The 21,815-nt window shown below is 43.8% G+C and overlaps 1 protein-coding gene across 3 annotated transcripts in view; it reads right to left on the minus strand.

The window, feature by feature from the left end:
* Positions 1 to 19,772, minus strand: part of LOC115196347 (interleukin-1 receptor accessory protein-like 1-B) — a 326,173-nt gene extending 306,401 nt beyond the window's left edge. For 2 of the 3 annotated variants that reach the window (XM_029757107.1, XM_029757104.1), the window contains exon 1: positions 18,981 to 19,772. The gene's annotated coding sequence lies outside the window, so the exon portion shown is untranslated. The remainder of the gene's footprint in view (positions 1 to 18,980) is intronic. The other variant, XM_029757105.1, reaches the window with a different exon arrangement.
* Positions 19,773 to 21,815: the final 2,043 nt, after the last annotated feature.

Below are 21,815 nucleotides of genomic sequence, written 5' to 3' on the forward strand. Positions count from 1 at the left end.
CTATTGTAGCTGGAAATGGCAGATTTTTTTAGGCGTACAGAGGCCCATTATCAGCAACCATCACTCCTGTGTTCCAATGGCACGTTGTGTTTGCTAATCCAAGTTTATAATTTTAAAAGGCTAATTGATCATTAGAAAACCCTTTTGCAATTACAGTGGGGGAAAAAAGTATTTAGTCAGCCACCAATTGTGCAAGTTCTCCCACTTAAAAAGATGAGAGAGGCCTGTAATTTTCATCATAGGTACACTTCAACGATGACAGACAAAATGAGAAAAAAAATCCAGAAAATCACATTGTAGGATTTTTAATGAATTTATTTGCAAATTATGGTGGAAAATAAGTATTTGGTCAATAACAAAAGTCTATCTCAATACTTTGTTATATACCCTTTGTTGGCAATGACACAGGTCAAACGTTTTCTGTAAGTCTTCACAAGGTTTTCACACACTGTTGCTGGTATTTTGGCCCATTCCGCCATGCAGATCTCCTCTAGAGCAGTGATGTTTTGGGGCTGTCGCTGGGCAACACTGACTTTCAACTCCCTCCAAAGATTTTCTATGGGGTTGAGATCTGAAGACTGGCTAGGCCACTCCTGGACCTTGAAATGCTTCTTACGAAGCCACTCCTTTGTTGCCCTGGCGGTGTGTTTGGGATCATTGTCATGCTGAAAGACCCAGCCATGTTTCATCTTCAATGCCCTTGCTGATGGTAGGCTTTGTTACTTTGGTCCCAGCTCTCTGCAGGTCATTCACTAGGTCCCCCCGTGTGGTTCTGGGATTTTTGCTCACCGTTCTTGTGATAATTTTGACCCCACGGGCTGAGATCTTGCGTGGAGCCCCAGATCGAGGGAGATTATCAGTGGTCTTGTATGTCTTCCATTTCCTAATAATTGCTCCCACAGTTGATTTCTTCAAACCAAGCTGCTTACCTATTGCAGATTCAGTCTTTCCAGCCTGGTGCAGGTCTACAATTTTGTGTCTGGTGTCCTTTGACAGCTCTTTGGTTTTGGCCATAGTGGAGTTTGGAGTGTGACTGTTTGAGGTTGTGGACAGGTGTCTTTTATACTGATAACAAGTTCAAACAGGTGCCATTAATACAGGTAACGAGTGGAGGACAGAGGAGCCTCTTAAAGAAAAAGTTACAGGTCTGTGAGAGCCAGAGATCTTGCTTGTTTGTAGGTGATCAAATACTTATTTTCCACCATAATTTGCAAATAAATTCATAAAAAATCCTACAATGTGATTTTCTGGATTTTTTCCCCTCATTTTGTCTGTCATAGCTGACGTGTACCTATGATGAAAATTACAGGCCTCTCTCATCTTTTTAAGTGGGAGAATTTGCACAATTGGTGGCTGACTAAATATTTTTTTCCCCCACTGTATGTTAGCACAGCTGAAAACTGTTGTCCTGATTAAAGAAGCAATAAAACTGGCCTTCTTTAGACTAGTTAAGTATCTGGAGCATCAGCATTTGTGGGTTCGATTAGAGGCTCAAATGGCCAGAAACAAAGAACTTTCTTCTGAAACTCGTCAGTCTATTCTTGTTCTGAGAAATTAAGGCTATTCCATGTGAGAAATTGCCAATAAATTGAAGATCTCGTACAATGCTGTGTACTACTCCCTTCACAGAACAGCGCAAACTTGCTCTAACCAGAATAAAAAGAGGAGTGGGAGGCCCCGGTGCACAACAGAGCAAGAGGACAAGTACATTAGAGTGTCTAGTTTGAGAAACAGGCACCTCACATGTCCTCAACTGGCAGCTTCATTAAATAGTACCTGCAAAACACCAGTCTCAACGTCAACAGTGAAGAGGCGACTCTGGGATGCTGGCCATCTAGGCAAATAAACTTGGATTAGCTAACACAATGTGCCATTGGAACACAGGAGAGATTGCTGCTGATAATGGGCTTCTGTACACCTAGGGAGATATCCCATTAAAAATCAACCGTTTGCAACTACAATAGTTATTTACAACGTTACCAATATCTACACTGTATTTCTGATCAATTTGATGTTATTTTAATGGATAAAAATGTGCTTTTCTTTCAAAAGCAAGGACATTTCTAAGTGACCCCAAACTTTTGAACGGTAGTGTTAGTATTCAGGCCCTTTACTTAGTACTTTGTAGAAGCACCTTTTGCAGCGATTACGGCCCCCAATCTTTTTGGGTATGACGGTACAAGCTTGGCACACCTGTATTTGGGGAGTTTCTCCCATTCTTCTCTGCAGATTGCTGCACAGCTATTTTCAGGTCTCTCCAGAAATGTTAGATCGGGTTCAAGTCCGGGCTCTGGCTGGGCCACTCAAGGACATTCAGAGACTTATCCCGAAGCCACTCCTGCGTTGTCTTGGCTGTGTGCTTAGGGTTGTTGTCCTGTTGGAAGGTGAACTGTTGCCCCAGTCTGAGGTCCTGAGCGCTCTGGAGCAGGTTTTCATAAAGGATCTCTCTGTACTTTTCTCTGTTCATCTTTGCCTCAATCCGGAAGAGTCTCCCAGTCCCTGCCGCTGATAAACATCCCCACAGTATTATGCTGGCACCACCATGCATCACTGTAGGGATGGTGCTAGGTTTCCTCCAGACGTGACGCTTGGCATTCAGGCCAAAGAGTTTAATCTTGTTTTCATCAGACCAGAGAATCTTGTTTCTCATGGTCTGAAAGTCTTTAGGTGCCTTTTTGCACTCACCAAGTGGGCTGTCATGTGCCTTTTACTGAGGAGTGGCTTCTGTTTAGCCAGTCTACCATAAAGCCCTGATTGGTGGAGTGCTGCAGAGATGGTTGTTCTTCTGGAAAGTTCTCCCATCTCCACAGAGGAACTCTAGAGCTCTGTCACAGTGACCATCGGGTTCTTGGTCACTTCCTGACCACGGTCCTTCTCCCCTGATTGCTCAGTTTGGTCGGGTGGACAGCTTTAGGAAGAGTCTTGGTGGTTCCAAACTTCTTCCATTTAAGAATAATGGAGGCCACTGTGTTCTAGGGGAACTTCAATGCAGAAATGTTTTGGTACCCTTCCCCAGATCTGTGCCTAGACACAATCTTGTCTCGGAGCTCTACGAACAATTCCTTCGACCTCATGGCTTGGTTTTTGCTCTGACATGCACTGTCAACTGTGGGACGTTATATAGACAAGCGTGTGCCTTTCCAAATCATGTCCAATCAATGTAATTTACCACAGATGGACTCTAATCAAGTTGTAGAAACATCAAGGATGATCAATGGAACCAGGATGCACCTGAGCTCAATTTTGAGTCTCATAGCAAAGGGTCTGAATACTTATGTAAATAAGGTATTTATGTTTTTTTACTTTTAACACATTTGCAAAAATGTCTAAAAACCTGTTTTTGCTTTGTCATTATGGGGTATTGTGTGTAGATTGCAGAGTTTTTTTTTTTAATCAATTTTAGTTTAAGTTGTAATGTAACAAAATGTGGAAAAAGTCCAGGGGTCTGAATACTTTCCGGAGGCACTGTATGTATGTAGGCCTATTGTAAGGCTACGTGTCAAATCAAGAACATAGTTAGTTGTACCGAAAGGAACACACCAGGTAAAAGGTCATGAGTAAAAGATTTACATCCAATCACCATATTGAAGGTGGATTACACAAGATAGTAGAAGTAGAAGGCACCCTTGCACGATTTTCTATTTCTTCTAAAATAAGTTGAAATTCACACATGTATTTGTTTGATTTACAACTGCACAGGACCCTACAAAAAAATGTTTAAGGCCTGGACAAAAAAGGCTTTTTTGACCACTCAGATCAGCTCTGAAAAAGATCTGATGTGAAAAGATCAGATGTGAATGGTCAAAATACAAATTAGTTGAAAAAATATGAAAATTGGGCTGCCTGTGTAAACACAGCTGTTGTTTTGAATGAGATGTGGCATTCAGATTACGCCACGTGCAAATAATTTAATCATCATTTACTCATCTGGATCATAGATCAAAACGGGGGAAAACAAATATTTGATATCATGTTCTGCAGCTGCCTACACATCTGCAATTAGCCTTTCAAATAAATGATGCCAGTATGCAAATCCATTCTCCAAAGGTTGTATTTTTCTTCCTCTCTTTAAGGATTTATCATCATGCACCCATATAAAATGAACTCCATCAAAGAAGAAGCTGTGTCAAAGTAGTGAGTAATAATATATCTGGCTTTGATGCCATGCTAACTAACATGTTAACTTCACCCGGTCCCTAATCCTTCACATAATCAATTCTAATCTGAATTCCTCTTGGTGTTAGGCCACTGTTTTTCGGGTGGTTGTATGATCTAGCAACCAATAAAGAAGCTGCCCAAAGACTGCCAATAATCTCACGAGGCAAGCTCCCTCATTTCAATGCCTGTCAATTCAATTGACATGTGGTAGCTTCCAATGTTTAAAAACTTCACGTTGACATTTAGTACCCGACAAAGACGCAACACAGAATCACAACACAGAATCTGGAGGGAGGAACCCGGTAAACCACAATAAGCCCGAGGAGACAGTGTTAGTGTGTCAGTTCCAGATTAGACTGCAGCCAAGGATGACGACACCACCACAAACCACCCCGCTATGAAAGGGCCATTGTTGCGCCGGGCGCTAGTTGGCTAACGACGCTTCACAAGTCTCCCCCTCACTACACTAAAACGATAAAAATACACCGAAATTGTATCATTTTAATTAGCGTTCTCTCTCGTGTCGCTACAAACATTACCACCAAAAGATACTCTCGATGTGGTCCCTCTCTTACAAACAGAGCACACAATGATTAAATAGACACATTCGCCTAGAATTACTAGCTTCCTGTGATAACTGTGATTGGGCGCCAGTGCATGGCATGTAAATGATGTTGCCATTTCAAAGACCCAATCATGGACACTCTTACTGACAGTTGTGGCTGCTTCACATGATGTATTGTTGTCTCTACCTTCTTTGTGCTGTTGTCTGCGCCCAATAATGTTTGTACATGTTTTGTGCTGCTACCATGTTGTGCTGCTGCCATGTTGTGTTGCTACCATGTTGTGGTCATGTGTTGCTGCTATGCTGTGTTGTTGTCTTAGGTCTCTCTTTATGTAGTGGTGTGGTGTCGCTCTTGTCGTGATGTGTGTTTTATTTTATTTTTAAATGTTTAATCCCAGCCCGCAGGAGCCATTTTGCCTTTTTGGTAGGACGTCATTGTAAGTAAGAATTTGTTCTTACTGACTTACTTAGTTAAATAAACATGAAATAAATACAAAATATTTTAAAAAGAAGATGAAGATACATGGTGTTCAACGCGATAGAGGTACTTGAAGTTGGTGATATTGAATAATAACCCTGAATAACAATAGAGGTGTATTTGTCTACCTCAGTGCATCGTTACTGATGAGCTAACAAGTCGTCTGCAGGTGCTATTGCAGCAGACTGATCATAGTCCAGAGTATATAAAAAACAGAATAAATAAGGGATTATAGGATTAAACATATGACAGAATTCAAAATATTACCATAATACGTTCCTGGAACTGCAAGCTCACTACTGTAGCAGCGGTTTGGATTGAAAATGCAAGGCGGATATTTAGTTGTTCCGTAATACATAGATAGGTCTGTTTAATTGTGAATAGGTCACTAAAACAGTCATTCCTAGGTTATTACTGTGTAATGACCATTTACCATGCCATTGTTTATTAAACAGCTGGGAAACTATGTGCCATAAAATTAAGTGCTACTCATGTTTGTATAAAACATTTACCATCATAATTCTCATAATCAGTGATTTCAAGTGGATCCTGGTTAATATGTGAATATCAACCTCTTGTTATTTCAGAGTGTGTTTTCCCCAATACTGAGAGGAGAGAATCAAGTGCTAGCTATTTACACAGCCCACAGTGTGGGAGGGGAGCATGAGAATTGACATGAGCTCCGTGTTGTAGTGCAGTGTAGCCTACTACCCCCCTGCTGCAGCGATCCATGACGCAAACAAACAAGCAACTCACTGATGGTCCATAACCATTGAATTAGCAGGGTCTGCTAAAGGAGGAAGCTCCTTAGAATCAACTGTCGACTGCAGTTGTTGTTCAGTTGTTTTTCCTCATCCCCCTACCTCCTTGTCTCTTAGTCCCTGTCTATTAGTCCGTGTATTTATCCCCCGCTGGATTCAACCAAATTCAATTACTGTCTTGAAGGTTCTGCCAGAGAAGGGCCCTTTCTCACTAGTGGCTCTTACTAGAGGAGCACCAGCACAGAATAATGTGTCTTCCAACAACCCCTCCCTCTCTCCTCCCTCCCTTCCTCTTTTCTCCATCTCCTCATCCTCGTCCCCCTCTCTCCGTAGAGGAGCGGAGGTAAAAACCTTATCTGCCTGCTGCCTTTGCAAGTTATTAACATTTCTATTTGTGAGAAACAGTTGCAATCACTTATACCCTCAACACACCTACATCCACACACGTAAAGCCCGGCTCTGCACACAGAATTATTCCTAGGGTTGCCAAATTCTTGCAATGTTCAATTAATTCCCTGGTTTTCTAGAAATCCTGTTTGGAGGTTACCAGATTTCCTGCTTATTCCCCCCTGATTCCGGGGATCCTCCAACTGGGATTTCGTCAAAACCATAGAATTTATTGAATGTTCCCAGAATTTTGCAACCCAAATTATTCAATTTCAGATGATCTGATCCCCCCATCCACCATCAGAGAGGGGGAGAGAGAGGGGGGGAGAGAGGAGAGCAAGTGAGAGAGAGAGAAAGAGAGAGAAAGAGAGAGAGAGTTTGTCTGTATGCTGCCAGTAACTTCCTAAAGGACATACATTATTAACTATTCCCAATTCAAGCTGTTCCATGAACTGTACATACTGTACACACTCTCTCCCTGAACCCACTTTAACCCTTGGCCTACAATTGCCTCGCCCCTGTGGAAATCGAATTAACATAATTGAAAAAGTCACCATCAAAATACGCCTGTTTAAGCTAGAGATTCAGTATTCGTTTTTTTTTGCATGGGCTGCCTCTCAATCCACTGCATCTGCCGATATTGCCCTTCCGCATCTGCAGTGAAAGGTGGCAGAGCTAGAGTGGTGTTTGTCAGACCACGAGACATCCTGAAAATCGGATTTGTTGTTCTATGTAGTGAATCTGTTATTCAATGCGTTTGTATTGGTTAATTAACAACAGTAATGCCAAACTAAAACTATTAAATAAGTTAGCCCCCCCGGCTTAGACAGGGCTTAGATTCTAAAGGGTTAAATGGACAAATTCCAGGCTTAGTGCTGTGTCCAGGGTAACTACTGATCGATCTAAGGACTGCAACTTATAGGTTTCCAGGTGCCACAATTAGGGTTATTTCAGTGGAAGCCAGTTATGAGTCTGTATTGCTGGGGAGCACGACTCACTAACGCCCTTGAGTTCAACAGCCCTGCTTAGTTCCTTCCTGGCAATCACTATAATGAATATCGCTGATTGGCTGGGTGGTGCACACACCTGGGTTCCCATGTAGAAATCAGACCCCAGGAGTGAAATCAGCTGGACTGTGGACCTGAAAAGCTGTGCATGCTGTTATAGTGTAGGTCCCAGGGCTTCCAGTTCCACCATGGACCGGAAACAGCACGAAACAGCATGAAATAGAGTACATTGCCTCTTTGTGGCTGGCGCAATTCTCTACCACTGCACTTAACTAGTGTGACACCTTGTTGAAAACTTGAATCCTTTGCAGAAAGCGAAGGCACCACAGGTGGGTCAATACTTGAGATTGAAATTTCTCATGAGGTGCAAGGTATTGTATTTTACCTGAAAATGGTGAAATAACACCTTTTTGCTACCGCTTCTATGAGCGACATGTTCTAATAGAGTCAAGTTAACCAATTTAAAAATCACAGCCAATTTCCTTCTACATGGTGTCAAAATAGAAAATGATATAGTTGTTTCCACTTCTACTCTGTCTCTCCAATTGAATCCTGCAGAGTGGGGAAAAGTTCTCTAGTTGGTGAATGATTTGCATCATTTGTATTCTTCTGTGAAGCCAGAGAGAGTGATGCAACTGTGAGCCAGTGGGCTCAAGTCTCCCGGCCATTGGGGTTCAGGGTTAATAAGCAGGAGGTGCAGAGCACTGTTCTAACACCACCTGCTACAGCTTCCCAGAAATGGCCCCTCAGCTTATTTAGATGAATCACCTAGAGAAGTCCTGTGTGACACAATCAGTGGAGTGGACCCCAAAATGGCCACCTCATGAGGCAATAAGGACTTCATTTCCCATAAGCGCTTTGTGTGCCAGGCAAGGAGTACTATTGCTGCTTTCGTTAATAGGGAAGTGGATGTCCAATTAAATAGACTTGATGCAGAGGTGAAGGCCTGTATTCTGACAATATGAGAACTGCTGGTCACGTGGCCAGGACAGGGGGAGACTTCATTTTGAGTGAATCACAGAGAGAATGGGGAGAGAACAATTTACAGGCAGCTTGCTATTTTCTCTTGTGGGGAAAAGACACAGAGCAATCTGACCTGATTTGTCCACTTATGAAATAACAGTGAGAGTGATGTCTGTAACAAGTCCCCCGTTCCCACCTGACAAGAACAAGACTTACTCTCTGCTGTTTCAGCGAAGTCTAAAATAAAGTTTTATATACCCTTAATCATTGGCAATTCATTGCCCTTAGTGGTTGTAATTTTCCTTGGTTCAAGCTAAGAAGCTTTTAAAGTCAACATGGATGAAGTTTAAATTTCATAATGTATCTCAATGCTACAGTGATTAAATGCATGGCAATGATGCTAGATCTCAAGCATTACCCGTTACAAACTCACCTCTCAAAAAGCTTCCAGGAAGGCAGCAGTGCTCAGTCAGTACCGATATTCACTTTGGAGGTGACAGGAGATAGCTATACATAATCAGCAACACAGCACACACACCACATAGCCCTAATTTGAAATCCAATTCACTACAGATTCACCCCCCCCCCCATCCTTATCAACCTCTGCTACTTCTCTGCTCTGCTCTACCAATCGTTTCAGCTCAATAAAACCTGAGAAAACAGGACCTGGAGGACTCCTGTTCAATCCCCCTCAGATCTCTGACCTGCCTACTAACGCCTCTGTTTCCCAGCTCGGCCCAGCCATAGCCGAGCGGCAGGGAAATAAAGATAAAACTAATGAAGCCTTCTTATTGGATAGGCCGTGGCGGGTGAGGGGGCTCAGGGGTCCAGAGGAGAGCCCGGCTGTAGCCCCGTCCTGAGGATGAAAACGGAGGCTGCTGAGGACAAGAGAGAGGGAAGGGAGGAGGGGATAAATCATCCCCAGGAGAAGAGGAGTGAGGGGAGAGCAGAGCTTCTGTCAGTACTGTAGCCTCCCCTCCACACCGACCGCATGTTTAATAAAAGATAAACCATCCATCTCAAATCTCTCCTCCAAACACACAGTACAGCTCAGACCGCTCGCTCGCTGCCACACTATTGAAATTGCACACCTGCATTATTCAGGCAACGCATTAGGCTTTATGGCCCATTCTTTCCCCTTGCTGAGCAAGACTCAGCTCAACCCTTTGACATGGAAATGACAGAGCTGTTCAGACATAGTTTACAACCCCAAAATCACAGTTTCCATAAACTTTAACAAGAGAGCTCACCACACTCAACAAGTATGTTAATTCATATAGAATTGTCCATGAGCAAAGTATATAGAAAGATATTATATTGTATAAGAGAACTTCCTTTCCCCTGAGTTCTGTCAACAGTACAAATAATAATATTATATTCTATAGGAAGGAGCACTTCATTTCTCTTGAGTTCTGTCAACAGTATATAGAAAGATATTATATTGTATAAGATACCTTCATTTCTCCAGAGTTCTGGCAACAGTACATAGAAAGATATTATATTGTATAAGATACCTTCATTTCTCCAGAGTTCTGGCAACAGTACATAGAAAGATATTATATTGTATAAGATACCTTCATTTCTCCAGAGTTCTGTCAACAGTACATAGAAAGATATTATATTGTATAAGATACCTTCATTTCTCTTGAGTTCTGTCAACGGCACAAAGATATCATACTGTATAAGAGAACTTAATTTCTCTTGAGTTGTGTCAACAGTATAAAGAAAGTTATGATATTGTATAAGATAACTTTATTTGTCATATTGTATAAGATAACTTTTTGTCACCAGTACAAATAAATATAGTACAGTATATTGTATAAGATCACTTCTACTGAGTTCCGTCAACAGTACAAAGAAAGATATTATAGTGTACAAGAGCACTTCATTTCTCCAGAGTTCTGCAAACTTTTCCAGAAAAGGAGAGAGACCAACCTATCCAGCAGCCGTCACCTGTCTCCGTTTTATCCCGCCATCCAAAGTCCCCTCCATCCACTACACTTGACACCAAGAGAAACCTCTTCAGATCCAATCATCCCACTCAAATGGGACTTGACACTGTTCCCTACTGAGGGCCAATCTAGTTGGGAGGAGACACCCACCCACCCCTCCACTCCACTCATTAAAGGAGAGGGGGGGGGGATATGGCTGACAGGCAGGCAGGTAGGTGGGACAAGGGCCAAGGAGGAAGTAGCTGGAAGCCAGGATGATTGATACAAGGCTGTCTTCTAGAACTGGTATACTGCTCCATCATCCATCAGTAGGATCAACTCAGTCTGCTGGGGAGGAAACTGAAACACAGCAGCTGGTGAACTGTGAAACAGACTTCTACTACTGTTATTCCAAAGGATATATGCACACTGATGACTGCAGTAGATTGCATGTGTTAGGGTGGTGGGAGGAGGAGGGATAGGGCGAGAGGCGGTGAATTGTAAAATTGGCTGGCTACAAGTACTACAGTACAAGAATAGGTCCCATTCCTAGGAGTACAATAGCTCCTAATGCTAATTTCTATTGTCAGATGACTTTTCTGCTGAATGATACCAATATATATGCATTATATAATCCTGTAACATCGTGAGTCTTCCCATGATAGAATCGTAGCTTCCTCTGAGCATGGCTGGAAAGTGGACTCACTGGTCTTCATTATTAACATGTAAACATAAATGGGGGGTTGTTACTCAACATACACACACGTAACAATTCCCCCATTCCCTCAACTGGATGAAGATAAGCATGCCTGAAACTGGAGGCTTATTGAACCACTGCCCTCAAGTTCACATTTAATAAGCCAAAACACTGTAGAGCCACAAGGGCGTCACATGATGGTCTCAGAGGATATAGCCCCAGGGGGAGCGGAACACGGAACTAGAACTCCAGCCACCGAACAACCGGTTCAATGGCTCGCTCAATGGAAAACAGAGGGAAAAGACACAGTAGGAACCCAAGGCAAAAAAAGGTCAATTTGTCTGCTGAAATGTCAACCCGAAGAACCAGACAAGTGTTGCGGCTGAAAGAGCCAGGGAGTGGGGAGGGAAAACTGTGTTGGAGTTACTATAGACCTGAATTTGCAGACCGGCATATATATATACACTGCTCAAAAAAGTAAAGGGAACACTTAAACAACACAATGTAACTCCAAGTCAATCACACTTCTGTGAAATCAAACTGTCCACTTAGGAAGCAACACTGATTGACAATACATTTCACATGCTGTTGTGCAAATGGAATAGACAACAGGTGGAAATTATAGGCAATTAGCAAGACACCCCCAATAAAGGAATGGTTCTGCAGGTGGGGTCCACAGACCACTTCTCAGTTCCTATGCTTCCTGGCTGATGTTTTGGTCACTTTTGAATGCTGGCGGTGCTTTCACTCTAGTGGTAGCATGAGACGGAGTCTACAACCCACACAAGTGGCTCAGGTAGTGCAGCTCATCAAGGATGGCACATCAATGCGAGCTGTGGCAAGAAGGTTTGCTGTGTCTGTCAGTAGTGTTCAGAGCATGGAGGCGCGACCAGGAGACAGGCCAGTACATCAGGAGACGTGGAGGAGGCCGTAGGAGGGCAACAACCCAGCAGCAGGACCGCTACCTCCGCCTTTGTGCAAGGAGGAGCAGGAGAAGCACTGCCAGAGCCCTGCAAAATGACCTCCAGCAGGCCACAAATGTGCATGTGTCTGCTCAAACGGTCAGAAACAGACTCCATGAGGGTGGTATGAGGGCCCGACGTCCACAGGTGGGGGTTGTGCTTACAGCCCAACACCGTGCAGGACGTTTGGCATTTGCCAGAGAACATCAAGATTGTCAAATTCGCCACTGGCGCCCTGTGCTCTTCACAGATGAAAGCAGGTTCACACTGAGCACGTGACAGACGTGACAGAGTCTGGAGACGCCGTGGAGAACGTTCTGCTGCCTGCAACATCCTCCAGCATGACCGGTTTGGCGGTGGGTCAGTCATGGTGTGGGGTTGCATTTCTTTGGGGGGCCGCACAGCCCTCCATGTGCTCGCCAGAGGTAGCCTGACTGCCATTAGGTAGCGAGATGAGATCCTCAGACCCCTTGTGAGACCATATGCTGGTGCGGTTGGCCCTGGGTTCCTCCTAATGCAAGACAATGCTAGACCTCATGTGGCTGGAGTGTGTCAGCAGTTCCTGCAAGAGGAAGGCATTGATGCTATGGACTGGCCCGCCCGTTCCCCAGACCTGAATCCAATTGAGCACATCTGGGACATCATGTCTCGCTCCATCCACCAACGCCACGTTGCACCACAGACTGTCCAGGAGTTGGCGGATGCTTTAGTCCAGATCTTGGAGGAGATCCCTCAGGAGACCATCCGCCACCTCATCAGGAGCATGCCCAGGCGTTGTAGGGAGGTCATACAGGCACGTGGAGGCCACACACACTACTGAGCCTCATTTTGACTTGTTTTAAGGACATTACATCAAAGTTGGATCAGCCTGTAGTGTGGTTTTCCACTTTAATTTTGAGTGTGACTCCAAATCCAGACCTCCATGGGTTGATAAATTGGATTTCCATTGATTATTTTTGTGTGATTTTGTTGTCAGCACATTCAACTATGTAAAGAAAAAAGTATTTAATAAGATGATTTCTTTCATTCAGATCTAGGATGTGTTGTTTAAGTGTTCCCTTTATTTTTTTGAGCAGTATATATATATATATATATCTCCCCCTCTCCCTCCCCCCCTCTCCCTCTCCCTCTGTCCCTCTCTCCCTCCCTTTCGCTCTCTCCCTCCCTTTCGCTCTCTCGCTCCCTTTCTCTCTCTCTCCCTGCCTCCCTCTCTCCCTCCATCGCTCCCTCCTTCCTATCAGTACCCCCTCTGCCTACTGTTTGCTGCTCTGATTGTATCATCTCTGAGTGGCCCCATGTCCTGAAATGGAGCCAGCACCAGCAATCAAGACTAAACTGACAGGATAAGGAGGATTGGAAGGGAGGGGTCTAGTTACCATGGAGAGCACGACAGGAACAACACATATTTACTGCATTGACAAACAATGTGGGAAAAAACACTCCATGTGAGCAAGGCGGGATTCAATATCGGAGGACAAGGAGAGGCGACTCCCCAGGCCCTTCTCATAAAGTGGCCCAATAAATCAGGGCCTATTGAGGGCCACTCTCGCTGGGGTTGGTGGGGATATGTGGAGGGCCCATGGAGAACGCTGGCTCTCGCCAAGGAACGGCTTCGCAGTCGAATTCGCAGTTGACACAGCAGCAGCATTCTGGGAAAGAAACAGGGCCCATAAATAATACGACATTCACATCTAGACCACAGCTCTGGTGTTTGTTTAGCAACACAACTACAATAATGTGTTCCCCTTTGTCATTGACTAGCCTAGGGTGACAAATACATGAAATTAACAACACAGTGTTGTGAATGAGGAGTCTTAAGAAACGGCATGTGAACACATGCTCTCTGTGTAATTGGACACTTCGCTCTTGAGGACATATCATTGGTCAGGAACGCTGAGTTGGTGCATGTTGTCTTCTACTTCCTGTATTGGAGAGACATTCAGCTGGCAGCACAACATATCCAAGGTCTCTGTTCATTTTAAACGCAGGCAGGTTGTGAGGGAAGGTTTATCTCTGTGGTAATGCGCTGTGTGTCACTACGGAGTCTTCATGAACGGGTCAGCAGCGCTCCGAATGGAGAAGGGAGAAATTGAAGGAAAAATTGCCCATTTTGCTTTTTACCCGCGTGACAATTTTCATCTCCTTTCACACGCCTATCTCCCAACTATCTAAAACACATCGACTTCATCCTCTAAGACTGCTTTAGGATCACATGCAAACATTGCAGGGAAACAGTTTTGGGGGAAAAGGGGTGAAAATGATAATTCCATCATCCAGGCCAGCTCCTGGACTGCACGCTCTATCTCTGACAAACCATCAGCTTTTTATTTTCCTTGCCTCAAGCTTTTAAAAAAATAGATAGAAGGAAGAAAAAAAATTGATTACACCTTAGAATGCAATTTCATCAGTGGGGAGTAGGACTACACTTTCATCGCTTCAATCTTTATTTCAGTGTGTGAAACAATTGACCAGTTTTTCATCTTCTAGCAGTTCCTCTGGGAGGTTCCCCATATGTTTCCTGTGCTACAATATAAACAGACAGTTGGAAAACGATTCCATTACGACTTTTATGTAGCTACATTAGCTTGTCTCTGTTATGATAGGGCTGCCAAAACACTCAAAGGCTAAATAAAGTCAAGCGGCTGATTCCATGGTTGGATGTGTACCATGCACTCACACTGCCTACCTTACAGTTAGATAGAAGCTTGGATAGCTTCATTTCTGTAGAGAGATGGTATTTTTTTCTCTCGATCTGAGATCGCCTGATCTAAAGAAATAAGAGAGAAAATGTGTTTTGCTGTTGGCCTCCACTGAATGATAATCAGACAGAGGGCTTTGAGAAGAGCAGTGGAGAGCTGTAGGGCCACAATTGTATAGAGGGGCCTATTTTGAAGCACAAGTGTTTTTATAAAGACTACATCCCTCCAACAAAGTCTGTTTAGATGATTTCCATTTCCAAGGGTTCCTTTTAGTTCCCTCTCTGCTACTCAGAAAGATATTTCTAATGAATTGTAGCAGCATGAATGGGACAGTACAGACAGGCTGAAACAGTGACTTGGTATTCATACAGCTGCCTTGTCTTAGATGTTCTATGGGCTCAGTGACTGATGCTTGGACATCTAGTAATCTACCTGATCTATCAAACATGTCTTTACATGGAGAAAATGCTGCCAGCGAAAATAAATAGCTCAGTGTCAGATCAATAGCCTCTGATTGCTTTAATGTGGATCTAGGATTTGTTTTAAATACTTGGGCGGAAAAGAGGCCTCTAAACTCATCTAGGGAATTGGATTTCTTTCAAGATTTCTTTTGGGAAGGCTTTCCACTAGATGTTGGAACATTGCTGCGGGGACTTGCTTCCACTCAGCCACAGGAGCATTAGTGAGGTGATAATTAGGACTGGCTCACAGTTGGCGTTCCAATTCATCCCAAAAGTGTCCGATGGGGTTGAGATCAGGGCTCTTTGCAGGCCAATCAAGTTCTTCCACACCGATCTCGATAAACTATTTCTGTATGGACCTCGCTTTGTGCACGGGGGCATTGCCATGCTGAAACAGGAAAGGGCCTTCCCCAAACTGTTGCCACAAAGTTGGAAGCACAGAATAGTCTAGAATGTCATTGCAAGGTTTCCCTTCACTGAAACTAAGGGTCCTAGCCCGAACCATGAAAAACAGCCACAGACCATTATTCCTCCTCCACCAAACTTTACAGTTGGAACTATGCATTGGGGCAGGTAGGGTTCTCCTGGCAACTGCCAAACCCAGATTCGTCCGTCGGACTGCCAGATGTTGAAGCGTGATTCATCACTCCATAGAACGCATTTCCAGTGCTCCAGAGTCCAATTGCGGCGAGCTTTACACCACTCCAGCCGACACTTGGCTTTGCGCATGGTGATCTTCGGCTTGCTCGGCCATGGAAACCCATTTTAATGAAGCTCCCGACAAACAGTTACTATGCTGACGTTGCTTCCAGAGGCAGTTTGGATCTCGGTAGTGAGTGTTGCAACCAAGGACAATGCTCCCATTCTGTGAGCATGTGTAGCCTACCACTTTGCGGCTGAGCCGTTGTTGCTCATAGACGTTTCCACTTCACAATAACAGCCCTTACAGTTGACCTTGGCAGCTATAACAGGGCAGAAATTTGACTAATTGTTTTGTTGAAAGTCAAGTTGAAAGTCACAGCTCTTCAGTGAGGCCATTCTACTGCCAATGTTTGTCTATTGAGATTGCATGGCTGTGTACTCAATTTTATACACCTGTCAGCAACGGGTGTGCCTCAAATAGACAAATCCACTAATTTTAAGGGGTGTCCACATACTTTTGTACCTACGGTGAATAGTGTATTTAATGGCTTACAATGCGTATTCTATAGGCTTACAACCCACTGTGCAAAAACAGGTTGAATCAACATTGTTTACAAGTCATTTAAACCACAGAAAATATTGAAACAATGTGGAAAACTGCTTGGATTTGCAAAAAGTAATCCCCTTAAGGGATTTATTTTTACCCAACTTTTAACCTAAATCCAATGACATGGTGACAATTTGTATGGCTTCTCTCTCCATCACTCTCTCCCTCTCGCTCTCTCTCTCTCCCTCTCTCTCCCCCTTCTCTCTCTCCTTCTCTCATTCCTTCTCCCCTCAAAGCCAGTGTTCTTTCATTTCCATCAGAGTCTTATTAATGTAATCTAATAACAACGATAAAGGCGCCCCTTCCCTCAGTGCCTCCCTCACAAATCCTAACCAATTGTTCCAATCACTCCTCAGCACTGAGCCAATGTTCCATAGCCAGACACCCTTATTTCCCACAACATTAATGAAGTCCATCATTTGAAAGCCTTTGACTCTCTCTCTGCCACTTGACTGCAGGTTGGGGGTGGAGCCTCGGTTACAGCTCCTTGAAAATGAAAAGTATCAATCAAGGAGGAGATCAGTGGTTGTGATGGCTCCCCTGAACATATGCAGATGCTAACCAGAATGCATGCATGCAACCAATGTGATAATGAGCCCGGAAATCTCCGGTGCTGTCTTGTGGTCCTTCAAATCATACATTTGGATGCTTATTGTGTCATTACTGGACATACAGTATTAAAAATACACATTATATTTGAATGATGTGCGTGTTATTGTAACAAAATGCAACTAATGCAGGAATTGAATTGAAATGGATGAATCATTCAAATCTGAAGAGCGTCTATATTGTCAAATCTCTATATCAATGACTGTGAGAAGCATTCAAGCCAGCTCAATATCTGACCACCGGGCCTTCCTTCCCATTGGGCACAGACTTCAATGAAATGTCTATTCCATGTTGGTTCAACGTCATTTCATTGAAACGACTTGGAAACAACGTTTATTCAACCAGTGTATGCCCAGCGCGTTAAGAAGCATGTATTCTGCAACGTTGTTGCTGTGTTTGAATCAGCCCAAAGGAATTGAGTGAAAGCAGCAGGAGACGCATTGAAAATCGTTTTGTCCTGTGTGCCTTGAGCAACTTAATTTCTCTCTCTTGGTCCTGTATTGATGATCGGGTTTCAATATACACTTGGCATACATCTTGACTGCACACGATATAGGCTAGCTAGAGCAAAATTGCGTGTCCAGCCAAATAAAGTGAATTTGACCGTTTTGGTGCAGTAGGTCTGCTTGAGGCAGACACCTGTGTTGTAACCTACACATGCAGGGGTGTATTCACTAGGAACCAAACAGAACCAAACGGAAGCAAACGGAACGAAACGGGGAAGGACCTGCCTGGATTTGTCCAATAGAAACTCTTGCTTTAGTCCAAACTGTTTGCAACGGTTTGGACTAATGATTACACCCCAGGCTAATGCTCTTCTCTTCAATCTGTCGACTCTCTGGGAGCTGTCATTTCAGCACCACGGGTTAAACAGCACTTGAATGTTGCTTATGTCGACCATGTCATATTTTGGGGGGTCTGGGATGTGAGAGAAACTGTGCATCCATGATCCCTTCACCGGCCCATATACATTGACGGCACAGTGGCTAAAACCTAGTGGTTAATCCAAAATCCAAATCGTAATTTCCCTGAGCTATGTGTCAGTCACTTTCATTTCAAGGTGGAATTCACTGGTGACCTACTCGCACACTTCACATGAACGAACAGATCAATGCCGCGCGCGTCTTCCAATGATTTTGAGATTTAGTTCACCATCTGCAGCTGAGGATGCGCACACGCATCTTTCCAGCGCCACACAACTTTGCAACCTGCCGTTACGCCATAGTCTAAACAGGCTATATCTTAAATTCCCTATCTGTTGAAATATCCTATTTGTAAAATATATTAAAGGTAACACAACTACAGCTAACGGTTTGCATATAATGAGCCTACATTTAAAAAAAATATATATATATATATATCCATCATGGACACACAAGCACGCACTAACGCGAACGCACACACACATATATGCACGCACACACGTTTATGATCAGAGACATGATTGTTTCACTCTTGCCATAAAATCTTTCTATTTTTCAGCAATAATGTGCCATTGCTGCAGTGCACATTTATTTTCACTGAGTTACAACTTTTAACAGATATAAATAACGTCAAATCAATTACAGTACGCTGATCAAGCAGCGTAATGTAGCCTATTACAGTAGGCTTATCAAGCAGCGAAATGTAGCCTATTACAGTAGGCTTATCAAGCAGCGAAATGTAGCCTATTACAGTAGGCTTATCAAGCAGCGAAATGTAGCCTATGCGCAATGAACATTACACAATTTCAAACATCCCCAAAGAGTGCTCTAGTGCCCAACGCATACGAATCTATGCTTAACGAGCTGTAGAAACGAAAATTCCTCACAATGCGCATAAACTGCTGCGAGGTGGAGAACTCGAGGACTAAAGGCACAGCTACTATGGAATGAGCTCTTTCAAATTGCTACATATAACATTCAGGTTTCACAAAAAATCTGAATGTTTTTCATGGTAAAAAAGGTAGAATTGCCTCCTGACCATAGAACCAATATGTTGCATTGAGTACATTTACATGTTTTAATCAAGAAACTTTATATCGCTGCACTGACAATAAAACACATGAACTTACCCACAAGCAGTTTCCAAAATGATCCTATTCCACTGTCAGTTCAGATCATAAAAGCTCACCATCACAATGCCGGTGTAGGCTAATGCTAATAACACGCCTCGTCTCCTTATACAACGGTCGTTGAACAATATGCCTAATACACAGCTATCCCATTCACGCAAAAGCCAAGTTGTCCACAGGGAGGTCTAATCCAAAGAACATATGCATATCATCTGCTTTTTTCAGTGCCGAATAAAAAAGGTGCAGATGGTCACTTGAAAATAATATTGAGACCGGCGGCGGTGAGAAAATCTACTATGATAGGAGAAAAAGGTTGACCTATAATGAAGGAGAAAATCAAACATTCCAGACTGCCGATCCTTGGTTATAAATAGTCACCCAAACCTCTCCGCTGCGAAACACACAATTTCTCCACCCAAAAAACTCTTGCGGTCCTCACAGGCTGCAGCGCGGCAGAGAGCTATCTATAATGTAGGCTATATTTCACAAGTATTCTGTAATACCACATCCGATGAGGTTTTCCTTCAGTGTACCGCTATGCGAACACTCACAATCCGAGCTTGATGGATCCGTCCTCCAAGTCCAAGAGCCCGCGCAGAGTCCTCGTGCACCAACAGACGCACTGGGGGAAAAATTCCGTGGATGGAGAAAACAGATGCGCATACAGTCCAAATATGAAACTAGAAATACAGGTCTGAATAGTATTTTCCTTGCAGTTAATTTGCACTTAGTGGTGCATTTCCAGACACCAGATTCATTTCCCCGCCCTCGCTAGACGGCAGTCACTATGTGGACCGGTAGGCAATGCAGTTCTCAAGTTTAAAGATAGACGTACTGCCGCCCAATGGAAAAAAATGATACGATTCTAGTCAGACTCACACTACCCAGACCAACCGTCCACTATTACTACATTTATCTATCGAGTCACCTTTGCATAGGCCAGTGGTTCTCAAACTGTGGGACTCGTGAGTGGTAGGTTGGGTAGTGGGGTAGTGCATCATCAGTTTTGTGCATAAAAATTGGGTAGTGCATCATCAGTATCCCTCTTGTCATGTCAATTATTGTGTACATTAGAGCAGGGTTTCCCAATCTCGGTCCTGGGGGGGGGGGGGGGGTGTTCTCCAATGCTGGAAGGGGGGCGGGGTGTTCTCCAATGCTGGAAGGGGGGCCTGACTGAAATAATTTGGGAACCCATAGCATAGATGAGAAATGTGTGTTTGGAGTTGGACATGCCCCAAAAAGTCAACAAATAGCATATGGTCTCCTTATGGTGATATATGTTGGACGATATCAAATGATAATGCTTCACTGGGTGATACACCAGCCTGGTTTTATGTGTAGCATTTAAATGGAAGCCATGCATGTAATATCGCAGTGTTTACGTTTTCCGTACCACAGACTGGTTTCAAAGGCTAGACATAACAAAGTCAACTTAAATCCGGAACACTCAAATTAGCATATATGTCTAGCAACCCAAATGTTGCGCGTTCGAATATCATCAAGGACAGCTTTAGCATTTTAGCGATACAGAACTTAGCAACTACTTACTACTTTTAGCTACTCTGCAACTACTTAGCATGTTATCTAACCCTTCCCCTAACCCTAACTTTAACCCTTTTAGCTTAACCCCTAGCCTAGCTAACGTTAGTGTTAGCCACCTAGTCACCCCTAGCTAACGTTAGCCAAAACAAATTGTAATTTGTAACATATCACACCTTCTGCAAATTCGTAACGTATTGCACAAATTGCAATTCACAGAGGGACTGCATGTGTCCCAAAGTAACACAGATGGACTGTATGTGTCCCCAAATAACACAGAGGGACTGCATGTGACCCCAAGTAACACATAGGAACTGCATGTGTACCCAAGTAACACAGAGGGACTGCATGTGTCCCCAAGTAACACAGAGGGACTGCATGTGTCCCCAAGTAACACAGAGGGACTGCATGTGTCCCCAAGTAGCACAGATGGACTGCATGTGTCCCCAAGTAACACATAGGAACTGCATGTGTCCCCAAGTAACACAGATGGCGTACATGTGTCCCCAAGTAACACAGAGGGACTGCATGTGTCCCCAAGTAACACAGATGGAGTACATGTGTCCCCAAGTAACATCTGCAGTTATTTTCCTTCACTCTCCAGCTGAGCCTTATCCTGAAATACATTGACACTGTCATGTTAAATCAGCTATCTAAATCCCTGGTGTTGAACCACCTGCCTGTCTGGTCGACGAGGTATTCATCCCAGTTCTCAAGGTATGTTCATACAGACTAAGAGGTTGATGGGAATGCAGACGTCCCTGTGAACCCAGCAGAAGAGGTTCTGGCAGTGTCCCAAATGGCACTCTATTCCTTATATAGGGCACCACGTTTGACCAAAGCCCTATGGGCCTTGTTTGATTTCCCCAGGACTGGGCAACCCTGTCAAGGCGGTGGCCTCTGAGTCCCTGTCTCTGTGAGGTGAATTTCGATGAGGGGGCTTTAGGAGAAAGAAAGGCCCCCTCAGACAGAACCTCTGCACTGTGTGCTCTCTCTGTCATACAGGCCTGGCAGGGAACGTGACTTCTTCATGAATGGAGAGTGGACAAACACGGCTTTGAGGTCTTTTTTTCTCTCTCCTTCTCCTAGTGTGGGGATAGTTGTGCAGGTTTGAGGCTGGTTGATACTTCTGGACAACGCAGGGTGAAAGGGGAAGAGGGTCTGTGTTGTGTGGCTTCTGATGAGGCAGGGGGCACATTGACTGGAATGAATACAAGTAACAGCAACTGTTTCTATTTTCTAGATTGGGAATTCTGGTTTATATACTGCTAAAGTTCCCTTTTGCAAACGCCTATT

The sequence above is a fragment of the Salmo trutta genome, chromosome 6, assembly GCF_901001165.1.
Source record: "Salmo trutta chromosome 6, fSalTru1.1, whole genome shotgun sequence".
Taxonomy (NCBI): domain Eukaryota; kingdom Metazoa; phylum Chordata; class Actinopteri; order Salmoniformes; family Salmonidae; genus Salmo; species Salmo trutta.